The sequence below is a fragment of the Rhinatrema bivittatum genome, chromosome 4 (genome assembly GCF_901001135.1).
Source record: "Rhinatrema bivittatum chromosome 4, aRhiBiv1.1, whole genome shotgun sequence".
Lineage (NCBI taxonomy): Eukaryota > Metazoa > Chordata > Amphibia > Gymnophiona > Rhinatrematidae > Rhinatrema > Rhinatrema bivittatum.
The window spans coordinates 118,797,552-118,811,083 of record NC_042618.1 but is presented as its reverse complement, the minus strand read 5'-3'; the positions used below and the strand labels follow the sequence as shown (position 1 = coordinate 118,811,083).

The 13,532-nt window shown below is 44.4% G+C and overlaps 1 protein-coding gene across 5 annotated transcripts in view; it reads right to left on the bottom strand.

The window, feature by feature from the left end:
• The window catches only part of LOC115090090 (cytochrome c oxidase assembly protein COX16 homolog, mitochondrial), a 167,150-nt gene that overhangs the window by 60,083 nt on the left and 93,535 nt on the right, over nucleotides 1-13,532 (bottom strand). The window contains exon 6 of one of the 5 annotated variants that reach the window (XR_003856304.1): nucleotides 10,724-10,806. The exons of the other annotated variants lie outside the window; for them this stretch is intronic. The gene's annotated coding sequence lies outside the window, so the exon portion shown is untranslated. The remainder of the gene's footprint in view (nucleotides 1-10,723; nucleotides 10,807-13,532) is intronic. 5 annotated transcript variants of the gene reach the window in all.

The window sequence follows — 13,532 nt, the reverse complement described above, 5'->3', positions numbered from 1 at the left end:
GGATAAATCCTGACTTGTTGAGAAAGAAAACTAATTGAGATATTCTTAAAATATCTCTGCATAATCAGGCTTAAATCAGCCTCATTGAAGAGAGTTATCAACAGGGTTCCACGTTCGAGAACTTCCTCAGTAGAATTTTCCAAAAATTGCGTTAGATTCTCTAAGGCTTCTGGCTGTATTTGATTATCCCTAGAATTTATTAATACAGGTAGGAAATTCAACTTATTAACTACTGGAATATTTTGTTCTTCAAATTTTAATACTTGCAACATATATCTTTTAAAAGTCATTAAAAAGTCTTGTCCCAAAACTTTAGGAAAATTAAGCATATGTAGGTTTAACCTTCTGTTGTAATTTTCAAGATGTTCTATTCTTCTATTCATATAGTTATAATCCTTTACGATTTTCCCAACACAGTCAGAGTTCTTAACCAAAGATAACTCCAGTTTCTCAAAACGCTGTTTAATTTCGACAGGTTGCCTCTCCACCCTTTCCTCCAGCAATTCTACCTTTTCTTTCAGTTGTTTTAACTCTGTCCCTTGTTGCTTATGGCATTGGCCTAGGCCAACCATTAGGTCCCATAACGCTTCCAGCGTTACCACCTCAGGCCTAGTTGGAATATGAAAGGACTCACCCAGCTCCATTTGGGCAGTGTCCTCTCTCACCGTTGCTGTCCCGGCAATTTCAGCAGTCCGTGCCATCGCTTCGTGTCCACCGTCCGGTGTTGAAGTTAGGAACCTCGTCCCATCTCCTTCTCCATTCAGTCCCCCCGAGCGCTGCTGCGAACCGCCTGTCTCGGGCAAGTCCTCTCTCTGGCCCCCACCTTCTGGGACGACTCGTCCGACGTCATCTTTCGGCGTCCCAGGCGAGAGAGAGGAGCCAGACAATCCCGGGGCCTGGTGTGGGTGAAGGCAAGGAGGGCTTAAGGTTACTTCCCCAGGTGATTCCCTCGCTCCCTCGATAGGAACCTCAGCGGGGATATCGCTCTCCTCCTGTTGACTTGGAAGCGACCGGTAAGCCGTTATCAATTTCTGAGTGGAGGGCATGGCGGCTTCGGAGGGGTATAGACGCACCCGGCCTTTCCTTTTTGCAGGCATCTTCAAGAAACTTTCATCAGAATGAGAGCGTTCCTCCGGTCTGCCTCACACAGCGGCCATCTTGCTCACCCCATCACCTACATGTTATGACTGATTTCATCCTTCATTGATGAAAAAAACCAAACACTAAAATAGATAAACAGATATCATACTCATACACAATGTGCACTTTTTCAGAAGTCCAAATTGTTTGCACATATGCTCATCAAGTGAAAGAACAGCAAACACTGAATATCAGAAAACTTTACTTCACTAAGAGATCCATTTTCAAAGTGATTTACATGGGTAAAAAAATGTTTTACCTTCCTTAATCAGCTGTCTGAAAATTGCTAAACATACACAGATTGGGGGAAGGAGCAAGATGGCTGCGAGCACCTAGACACTGAAGTTTTGCTGTATCTGTTAATTTTGTCTTTATAGATTTCTTTCTATGGCTCCTAAATGTAAAGGGAAGGAGAGGGTTTTTCCCACCAGACTCACCCTTCCAGGCCAGCAAGTGATTACATCCTTCATGTCTCTGATTTCTGCTTTATCTGGAAGTGAGATCCCTACTGTAGGGCAAGGTAAGGAGTGCTAGCCCAGCCAGGGAGCAGGTGAAGGAGTGCTAGCAAGGTGAAGGAATGCTAGCCCAGCCAGGGAGCCAGAGTGAAGGAGCTATCAGACATGTTACGTCTCGGGAAGCTGCACTGTGCGGGAGGTTTCAGCATCTGTATCAACACCATCAGCACGTAAGATGTCTTCCCTGCATCACAGAAATGCTGCGGCGAATCCTGGATGCTCTGTCAGGTTCGTGTTCTGAATCGACTGGAGCTGCTTCTGGGCTTGTACCTGAAGGTAGTCTTATTGCAGGTGAATTTACTCAGCTGCTGAAAAAAGTGGCTGTAATAACTCTAGATTCTCTTTCGGAATTAATGGCTTAAGTTTAATCAGCGTCTTTCCATTTCAGCCAGAAAAATAGATTCTTTTCCTTTGAGGCTGGAGCTGCAGGTTTCCAGACGGGAGATACAATTACAGGAACATGAAAAATAGTTAATCTGTTCTTCAAGACGACTTGGGGAAAATGCAAGGAATTCAAGCAACTATGATTCAAGAAAGAGGAGACCATTCATGACGGATTGAGGCTTTAGAAAATTCTTCTAGGGATGCTTAATCTTTGCATATTAAACTTCCCAAAAATAATGGGAGAGCTTGCTTGAGTAACTTTTAAAAAAATATCTTGTGGAGGCTCTACATTTGCCCTCTGAGGTACTTCCTTCTTTAAATGTTTTTTTGGTGTTTTGTTTTTTTTGTCATCTTCTCCTCGTTCTAATGGTTTATTTGAACAAGATGTTCCTGCTGTTTCTTCATTAAACTCAGCTGAGATTCTGGAATCATCTGGGCCTGAAATTATAGAAAGGGCTACTCTCCTTGTTTCTTTTATACCTGAGTCTGATGTAAGCAAAGTGATGGCTGCATATTTTAGGAATTTAAACGTAGCCTTTCCTGATCAAGAAGTGAGAATGTACCCAGATTTATCAAGGCTGACACAGGAAAGAAGAAAAGCTTTTTAGGCTCTTAGGAAAGATACTTTAGCTTTGGGTGCTTCATTCACCCTACGATATCCTGCTTTGAGAAATATCTCACAGATTGCTTTCTTTTCTTTTCCTTTGAGCAGCTTACTTGCTTAGATGCTAGAAGGGTATTAACATCTTCTCCTGCTCCCTTATAGGTAGAATTTAAAAGCGTTGCTCAAGCAAAAATGGCCACGTAAGCATTTATGTGGCGTGTGCGCAACCAACATGGATTTTAAAAAGCCACGAAGTACGCGCATATGTACCAATGGGCACGTCAAAAATGAGAGGGCGGGAAAGGGGCATGGCATGGGTGCTCCAGGGCGGGGCCAACAGTTACGCACATGACTACATATTTTAAAACTGGTAACCACAGCAAACATCAGATTGTTATCCACGTTACTTTACTGCTGCTCCAGATGAGGAGCAAGTCTGTAGATCTCGAGTTTTAGGTCTTACAGGACAGAGTGAGGGGTCTGGGTCAACTGGGATGCTTGCAGGATGAAGAATCAGAGGGGTCTGGAAGACCTCTATATTAACTGGGCAAACAGGTGGACTAATAGGTTGTCCCTCGCGCGAGCCTATTTTAAAATCCGCCTACATATGCGTGTAAAAGCCAAAAAAAGTCCTATGGAAGACACAGGCACTACCTACGTTCAAGTAACCTCTTAAAATTAGGAGCATACCTATGCACGGTTGGTGTATTTTAAAATGTGTGTGCATGATTTAAAATTCTAGCATATCTGTGCTCATGCCGATATGCGAGTGTATGGGGGCACGCACATTCATTTTAAAATTAGCCTGTCAGTGAACTAAGTAGTCTTGCTTTTTTGTTAATTACAGGAATCTTTTTGGCTTGCTATTGTCTTTCTTTGTATTTTTTGTTTATATTCTCCATAATTTCTCTCTTCTCCCTTACTGTTTTCTTTCATGAAGAGGATTATTTACCTGGAAGGTTAAAATAAGTGTATTGTTTGTAAGAGAGATTTCAATTTTTTATCCTTGTGTTCCTGTACAAAGCTTTTGTGCTATGTTAATTTGAAACTGAATAAAAACAAAACTAAAAAAAAGTTCCCAGATTGCTCTGCATTGACAGGAGGCATTCCCAGGACTGGGTTTAAGTCGGTGTATACATAATACAGATAAGATTTGGGGTGACTTGCTGATGCAGCTGTTACTACCCTTAACCAATAAGCCTGATACCTTTCATGCTACCATAAGCTTGCTGGGCAGACTGGATGGACCGTTTGGTCCTTTTCTGCCGTCATTTCTATGTTTCTACATATATATGACTGCATTTTCAAATATTTGCAAGTACTTTTCCAGCAAAATTCTAACTCTACAAAAAACAGATACAAGTGTTCACATGCAAGTTTTACCTACAGCAAATTTCATACATTCTTTTGCTTTGAGAATTGGTACAAAGCCCACAGGTAAATAGTTTATGCAATCTTTGTCCCAATGTGGGCAGTATGAAAACTGCCCTTAAGGGGCTGAGGTACTAAAGTGCATTAAAGGTAATGTTATGTTAACCACACATTAAATCCACCTTAACGTGACATTACCCTTAATGCACTTATATATTAGACCAAATTAATGTTTATGCAACATTAACACAGGCTCGCACAATAAAAATATTAATGAAATGTATCATATGCAAATTAATGCAAAGTAAGTCATTAATAATACAATAGAATTAAGGCAAATCGCATTAAGCAATGCAATTTCCATTAACCCCCTAGCAATGCAAATACTCAACTATTCCTTCTTGAGGCGTACTTAAGTTTTTGCCAAAAGGCTAACATAACCCAACAAGGACTGCAATGACCCCATTATGTGAGATTAGTTGAGGGGAGGCAGGAAAGGGGGTTGTTTTCTCCTACTTCCTCTATTGTCTCATCAGATGCAAAAGTCCACTCTGGGGGAAGAGACTAAAAAAGGTGTTCCCACAGCGGCCGTTTGTCAGGTAATTCTTCTAATTATAAAAATAATGTAACAAAAATAAGTATCAGTTTATTCTGGCTAATGAAGTCCATCTTGCTCTTAGATGGTGTTTTCTGTGCTCTATCAATTTATTATATTTTCATGCAATTTCCATGTCTAAATGTCGGACTGCAGTAAATGTCAAACGAGCAACATAAACAATGGCATTGAAGCAGGAAAGTGCTTATGATTTTAATTTTTCTGACACTATCTGAAAATGTATCTGGTGACATTTAAAAAAAAAAATGCTTGCGCCATTCTCTTCTATCCCCTCCCTTTAACTTGCTATACAGAAGGTAAAAAATAATGCCATTTACAATCACAATACATGTTCTAAGATCTTTACACATTTTCATTTTGTACAAAATGGTTATTTTCATCTACGGTCTATCTTGATGTTCTCCATATTTTGCATCTCTCACAGCAAATCTAATCATCATATTGATTGTTTTCTTTGAAAAAGGGAAGTCTACAATGGGAAGACTTAGGACAGAAAATGGAAAATACTGCTTTTAAACAGCCATACCAACTAATGAAAATGTAAAAAAATAAACCGTAAATCAATTCAATTTTTTTTTTAATCAATCAATTCACTTTACTTTCATTTCAACACTGCCAATCCTAAAGCCATTATAGATACTCTTTCAGGTTCCTTTGATCTATTTTGTGCAGGGAAGGTAGAGCCATGTCTCTAGATGCCCATGATAATGTGGGCACCAGGCTTTGCTCCGCTTGAGTAATACGGCGGGGTTACCCAGGGGTTGTACGCCTGTTAGGGCTGGGACCTTGCTGCGCTGGGGTTTTGAATCATGCAGGGCTCTTGTGAGTCCTGATTGGTTGGGTCCCAGTGCATCAAAGGAATAAACAGGGTCTCTAGGGGCTGGTTACCTTCTGTTGCTGCCCTTTTGCCTTCCAGCATAGCTCTTTGCTTCAGCACCTCCGAATTTCCCTTGTTTGTCTTGCTATGCCTGCTAAGAAGAAATCCAGGGTTGGAGCATCCATGCAGGCTTCTGCTGAAGTGGGAGTCCCTTCAGGAGTCGAGCAGGCGGACGTTGATAGGCCCGATTTAGCCGCACATGTTCCTGGGTCGCTTTTGCCAGTCGATGTCTTAGTGGGTTGTTGGGAAGTGGGAGGAGGTATGCGTTTCCGGGTCTAAGGCGCTGCAAGGGCTGTCTCGCGTTGGGAAGATGCTGGGCATCTTTCCTGTTTCAGCACGGGTGCGTGCAGCTGCAGCCGGGGAACTTCGGTCATGTAGTGTCGCCGTCGCTGTGCCGTGGAGTGAACGCCTAGAGCTAGGGCAGTCGGGGAGGGCCCCGCTGGGACGGGTGATGAGTGCTGCAGGGTCTGTTCCTGTTGGAGGTGGGTGCGAGTTCTTCGGATGAGCAGGTTATTGTGCCTGGTCCAGTCAGGTCTATGTCAGCAAGTTCCCATATCGGCACCATTTCCAGTGCTGGTCAGCAGTTTGCCTGCGTTGGTGGGGAGGCTGTGTTTTCTGTGTCAATTGCCACAGTGCCTGATTCTCTCATGGCGCATGCTGGTGATTCTTCTGGTTTATCAGCAATACCTTATTATGGGAGTTTGGGGGGGGTTGGTAAGGGTTTTTCCACCGCTGGAGGGGCAGCAGTTTTTCCAGGGGTGCAGGTGATTCAGGGAAACTCGGGGCCTATTTTTTAATGCATGGGGGTGGGGGGGGCGGCTCTGTTTGGCCATGGTGGCTCGAGTTAGAGCCTGGGCATGGGTTTTTCAGATATGTCAGGGGCTTGGAGAATTGGTAAGACGTTAGGATCTGATATGAGTTGGAAGGGGGTGAGTCCTGGTTGGGGGGGGTGGGGTCCCAGGGGGTTGTTGAGGGTTACCTGCGAGTGTATGGAGGTGTGATCCTTCTCCTTTGGGGCAGTTGGATAGTTCTGCGTATCAGGGTTTTGGTTCTGGTTGTGGTGGGGGACAGCGGAGTTTGGTGAATTTGGGAGGTGGGCAGGCTTGGGGGGAGTCTCGTTTGGGGTCTGATTTTGTGTTTCAGATGGAGAGCTGTTGACCTATTGGGGGGGTGAGGCTGTCGATCGCCCTGGACCTTCACTGCATAAAAGTTGGAGAAATCAGCAATAGATTGCTGTGCATCGGGTTGGTGTTTCTTCAGATACCGGAGGCGGGGTGTCCGTGGAGTCTGGCACAGTTGGAGGGAACCAAACTGCTGGACAACAGTCAGGAAGGCCTCATGTTCCTCAGGATTCTGTTGCTATTGGTAAGTGTGTGTCTGTTGGGGGGGGGGGGGGGGCAGTGCTGTGGGATCTAGTACATCTAATGGTAGGGAGGTTAGAAATTTACTTGCTAGAAAAGATAATTCAGTTATCCCAAGTAAGTTCAGTAGTTTTGTCTGGTAATACAGCATCGTAGGCTAATGGGGTGATTGCCACTATAAGGCAGGCTAAAGACATGATGGTTAGTGGTAGCAGGGAGTCAGAGTGTACCAAGCTAGGGGCTGGGGCAGCAGGGAGTAATGTTGTGCAAGGTGTGTCAGGGCAAGGTCTGTCTAATGTCCTGGGTTTGGAGGCAGTTGGGGAGCAGGCAAAGGATAGGGAAGGGGATAGATAAAGCTAAGTCTGGTAAGCGGAGATGTAAGCATTATGGGGGTCACAAGAAGTCTAGTAGTTCTGATTCTAGCTCTTTATCTTCTAGTTCTTCTTCTTCGTCAGGTCAGAATACTGGGGCTGCTAATCAGCCAGTTCAAGGGAGTGAAAAAGGGGCTCCGGCTCTGGTTGCTCTTACAGAATTGTGGGAGGAAGTATCCTGTTCATATAGGGAGAAAATTAGGAAGCAAAAGTATATTGACATATTTTGTTTGCTTGAAGGTAGGTGAGGCTCACAGAAGAAGAAAAAGAGCAAGAAAGTGGGTTTTCAGGATATGGAGAGGAAGGTTCCTAGGTCAATTTTGAACTGGGTTAGGTGCTTTCTCAGACTGGCTAGTGTGGTGGGTCATTTTGACCCATCGCAGTATGGCTCTTTGCTTAATTATGCAGATATGATTATAGGGGCTCATGAGGATTACGAGGGATGGGCCTGGCTTAATTATGATGAGCGATTCAGGGGTAGGATGGAGGGGAATAAATTGATGTGCTGGGGCACTCAATATGTTAGCCTCTGGTTAAAACAGATGACGAATGGTAATGGGCTCCACAGTTTTGGGGCAACAGGGGCGAGTTGGTCAGGTGGCATCTGCTCAGCATGGTTGGTCTTTTTTTGGACAAGGTGTCGGATTTGCACAAGGGAAAAGAGCGGCAAGCATGCCGCATGTCTGTTAGTGATTTAACCGGTCAATTCAAACACCTCTGTTTAGGTGTGTGCCGCCAACCACTCTGCCATTGTGTCCCCGAAAAGGGGGATCTGGCCCCGCAGCAGTCGGAGCAAAGTAATTTGAATAGGGATAGGGCTCCTACTCTGGTTGTTATTTCAGCTATAGGTTACTGGCTTGGGTTACAACCTAACCATGAAGTGGCCAGAACTTTGAAAGATGGTTTCACTGTAGGTTTTCAAGTTCAGTATAGTGGTAATCTGAGGGGTGGGCATTCAAATTCTGGTTCAGTAAGCAGGTTAGAGGAGGTGCTACATCAGAAGTTAATTGAAGAACTTTCTTTGTTCAGGATTGCTGGTCCATTTGTCAAACTTCCATTTCTTAGTATAATTATATCTCCTTTGGCTGTGGTGCCTAAAGAAGGAACCTGAGAAGTTCAGGCTGATTCACAACTTTTCCTTTCCGTGGGTCACTGAGCGTGTAGCTGGTTTTAATAGTAGTGTCCATTATTTGGATGATTTTTTTGTTTGTGGGTCCAGTGGGTTCACAGGTTTGTGTTAGTATTATGAACAGTTTTCACAGCCTGGGAAACTTCAGAGGAGCCCAGTGAGGGAGCAACTGAGCTCCCATAATGCAAGCAACTCCAACATACACCCCCTTATGGGCTTTATCTAAGAAGTTCCAAAGGGACTGATAGGGCCCAAGCCTATAGTGATCAAGAGGGTGGATGGCCTCCCTTTAAAAGCCTTATTGGACAGAAGGTCACAGATTACCATCATCTATGACTGCTAGTATGAAGCTCATTTGAGGCACCTGCTTATTCATCCTGTAGAGGGGTTGACCATCTGGGGGACTGACCAATTGTAGATCTTCCAGATTCCTAAAGAATTCAATGATGTGGCCATCCTGACCACACTAGTAGCAGAAGTCTGTTTCATGTGGCTTTGACTCACTAGACCAGCCAGCTACATGTTTCAAGGGAATTTTGCCAGGACCTATCAAGGGGCGGGGGGGGGGGGGGGGGGGGGAGTGGTTACACAGCCATCTCTGGCCCTGAGACAGGCCTCAGGGCAACATTCAAGGCACAATCTTCTGGCGCAAGTCAGCAAGCAGGCATGGCCAGTAATCACCCCGGCCGAAACCCATCTTAGGGACATCCCTCAGCTCAGGCCCTTGGGGCATGGATGTGCAGTGCTTTCAATACAGCTATCTCCTCTTGCAGCTTGTTAACTGATTCTGCCACTCAGGACACTTCAGTAACCTTGGTCGAGGTTCTAGCAGGACACTCCAGAGATAACAGGGTTTCTACTAATGCATACCTGGCCACCTCTTGCTCTTCTCCATCCTGAATCACTTTCAGCAATCAAAAGAAACCAAGGAGCATTCCCCTTCCTTCACAAAGCTGCAAATGTACCAACAGCCAGTCAGACTGGGGCACACCTCTCACCAACTGCTCCAGCAAAGCCAAGACTTTTTCTGCAGGTGTAAGTCCCCCCTTTTAACCTACTCTCCACAATAAGGACCCCAAACGCCTCACGTACTCAGACAGCTTTTCCTCATCTCTCTGACTGGCCTGTCTGAACTGGAAACACAAGTCTGACCTAGTTTTGGTTGTGCTGAAAGTGCTCTCTAGGGCTTCCAGGCACTCCTCTACCATGGCCAGTCGATTTTTGGATTTCACTGCCACATAGATCTCCAAAGCAATCCCTTGAGACACTCCACTGTTGTCTCTTCTACAGGGCAGAGCCCACTCCACGACTATTTGCATGGCCTCTTGATCCAATTTTCATAATCATCTTCCTCTCCAGGGATGGGTAGTTTACCTGAGAAATTCCTCAATCCTTTGTAAAAACTATGGTCATTCTGGGGTTTCCTGATTGCATCCAAACTTTGCCTATAATCAATATGAGAGATACAGTATTCTGCAAAGAAGGTTCTGCTGGGGCGAACATTTCTTTTACATCTGAAATTGTTTTTCCCTTCCTGGCAAGGAAATCAGTGAGCTCTTCTACAAAAGTGCTGCCACCTGGTATCAAATCACCCTCATTAGCAGCCCCCTCTTGCACTAGAATTTTCCCAAGGAGTGGTTTTCTCTATGGGTATTATCTCTTTAAGTAGTTTCTTGACTGAGTTAGTGTGGCAGCACACACAAGGCCATTAATCTCTGCTGCATGGAGTCCCAGGCTCGTCCTATCACTTTTATAAGTCAAAATCAGTTGCTTCTTCTAGTATGGTGGCAATCTCCTGTAACTCTGTGCTCAAGGGAATATTTTGTACTAGGAAGGCCCCAGCAGTATCCACCTCCTCCACTTTACACCAATTTTCAAGAATGTCCAATGCTATAGTCACTATATTTCACAAGGGGTGTTACCAGAATAGTACTCACATTGTTTAAGTGTTGTACAGGCGTAAAAGTATCCTAGAAGTGCCCCCACTTCTATGTAACCCCCCTCTGAGGTATTTTGTATTTCCCCAAGGCTAAGGGAAGGGAAGAATCACCTTAAAAGATCCCTCCAGGTTCAAAACCTGGAGGGGTTGAGATGGTGTCCCAAATCCCAGTGCCAAACCTGGTATCCCTTCTTAGGAACCCCTTATTTGTAGTATCAAGTATCATAGGCAATCACCACACAAAAAGGATAAGCGAATATCTTTTACTGATAACGTGTGGTAAACAGGGGAAGGGTAATAGACTAACAGGCAATGAAAGTAAGATATAACTTACAAATACAGTAATGATGATAGCTTAACAATACAGTAATATTGGCAGTTAACTTAGCAGATGTTTTTGTATCGCAAATTCTTACTTGACAAAAGCTGGCAACTATAAATGCCCCACAAGACAGTTCCCCCGTATTTATAACCAGTCACTCTACTGTAATGTTCACATCTAGAAGAGAAAAAGAAAGCATTGGGGAGGAAAAAAAAAACATCAGGGGCCCTTTGTGCTTTAGATGAACACAGTTTGTAGACATCTAGAGTACGATTTCTGCAATATATACACTTATCAACTTTCTCTGGTGAAGCCTCAATCCTCTGTAAAAGCTGGTTGGATTCAAAATTACTTTGCAGATTCCCTGGTACTGAGAAAAGTGTCCTGACTTGCAGTATTCATAAAGGGTCTCTGTTTTCCAGTTGGAAATAAGCTCCTACAATAATAAGATAGCAAGCAAGACCTCCACATGGCTCTCCCTAGAGTATCTCTCAGGCAGTTATTGAGAAATTACTACTTACCTGATAATTTCCTTTTCTTTAGGACAGTCAGATGAATCCAGAACAAGTGGGTTTATGCTCCCCTACCAGCAGATGGAGACTGAGTAAACTGACATCAAAATATGTATATATACATATATATATATATGGCAGTGTCATCAGCCTTATCCCAAAGTGCTGGTACACCTGGTACTTTCTTCAAATATTGAGGAATAGCTACTATCTCACAATAATTTTGTAGGACCACTGCTCATAGGGTCAAGGTATTTTTACCAGACTCTTTTTCATGGTTTCTGGTCCAATTTACTTTATATATTTTTTTCAAAAAATTTTTTTATGATTTTTTATAACTTTATATCACGCTGGTGAAACTCCAAAAAAGTCACATTTGAAAGTCTATAGGCTGTCACTTTTCTCAATCCCGATAACAATTAATTCAGCAAAAGTACTTATCTGCATGGCCCAACACGATCGCGTTTCGGACCCCCACTCTTGGGGTCCTGCTTCAGGGGACAAAAACTTTCATATTATTCCGTGACAATCAGAACCAGTATGATGTATTCAATAGCTGCATCCATCCATTTTTGAAGACACGATCCCAGCTTGGAATCGCCTTCTGCAGGGAGTGGTAGGGTGACGCCATGAATATGTCCTGAGGAACACTGCAAAATTCCATCGTATATCTGTCTCGCATCACATCCAGGACCCACTGATCCTGTGTGATTTCGACCCACCTCTGATCAAAGAGAGAGAGGCGTCCCCCTATCTCCTGTTCCCAGGGGTGGGTCAACAAACCTTCATTGGGAGGCTCGGGTGGTTCCACTATCCGAGCCCATGCCTCTTCTGGGCTGTCTGGGATGAAAGGACTGAAACCTACTGAAAGGCAAGTCCTCTGAAAGGTCACGCCTCTATATGGTCAAAAATGCCTGGATCCTCTAGCAAGACCCCTCCTGTTAAAGGGGCGCTGCATCTGCTTCTTATCCTCCGGCGAATGAACTGGAGATTCGCCCCACTTACTGACCAGTTTCTCAAACTTGCTCCCAAATTAAGGTGAGTTGTTAAAGGGCAACTTGGTGAGGTTAGCCTTGGAGGTCACATTGGCTGACTAATTTCTCAATCATAACCGACCCCGGCCGCTACTATCGAAGTCATCCCTCTGGCGGAGGTGTGGACCAAATCACAGCCTGAATCAGCCAAGGTGGCCGTGGCTGATTCCATAACTGCTCTGGAATTCAACCACGGAGTCATCAACCTCCTGGGAGAGAAGCAAACAAGAGTGAGTGACGAGGTAACAACAAGAAGCGATCTGCAAGGATATTGCCACTGCTTCAAATGCTTGCTTAAGGATAGTTTCAATCTTTCTATCATGAGCATTCTTCAAGGCCACTCCTCCTTCCACAGGAATAGTGGACCAGTTGGAGATTGTACACACAAGTGCATCTACCTTCAGAAACGTAAGCACCCTCTTACCACTAGATTCAGAGGGTACAGGCTTTATGCAAGGATACCAAAATGGGATTTTTCTTCGGCTCAGACACAGAATCTGGCCCAGGGACCACAAGCATTTCCAAGGTCTGGGAGATCAGAGCTGGCAGTTCATTTCTCAAAAGATCCATAGTTCTATATTGTTCTAGACCTGGAGGAATTTCACCATCCTCCAGGGAAGCAGGAACAAAGTCCCTACCTGCTCCTCTACTCTAGGAGCAATGGACAGAGTGTAATAAATCTGCTGTTAGTTAGACTGCGGAGTTAGCAATCTGTTATGAAAGCTTAGTTGACAAACTACGAGTAGCAATCTGTTATTATTGGCTCCTAAAGAAGGAGGAATCAGCAATCTTATAGTGTCTCGGATATCGTCTTGCTAAGGAGTAGCAATCTGTAATGAATCTGATATAGTTGTGGGTGGAGCCCTGGGCCGGTGGCAGATGACCACGCCCCCGGAGGATATCCCGAGAGGGACTACCGGCTAGGCTTGAGTATGGAAACAGACACATATTAGTTCTTTTATTAAACAGGGTTTTGAAACCACCAGAGGTGGCAGTAGTGAGCTGATATGCCCAGCAGGGCTGAAGTCCCTCAGGTACTGGAACAGTGATCCAGGACAGCTGAGCTGTTGAGAAACTGTAGAAAGAGAGTAGGCAGAACAGGCAGAGTTCATGAACAGAACTAGATGACAAAACTCACATAAGGTCTCAAGGAAGCTCAGGAGCTGGAAAGGTTTAGGCCCTCGAGGAACCTGGTTCCAGGGAAAGCTCTGAGAGAGCGATGGTAATGCACAAATGTTTGTAGCAACGATAGCTTCCAAGCAGTAGAGAATCTTCAGAGTGTCCAGGAACATGGGCCCTCAAGGAGTAAGTACCGGTTCCTATCTGTAATCTGAAAGTAAAGAAAAAGAGCAAGGCC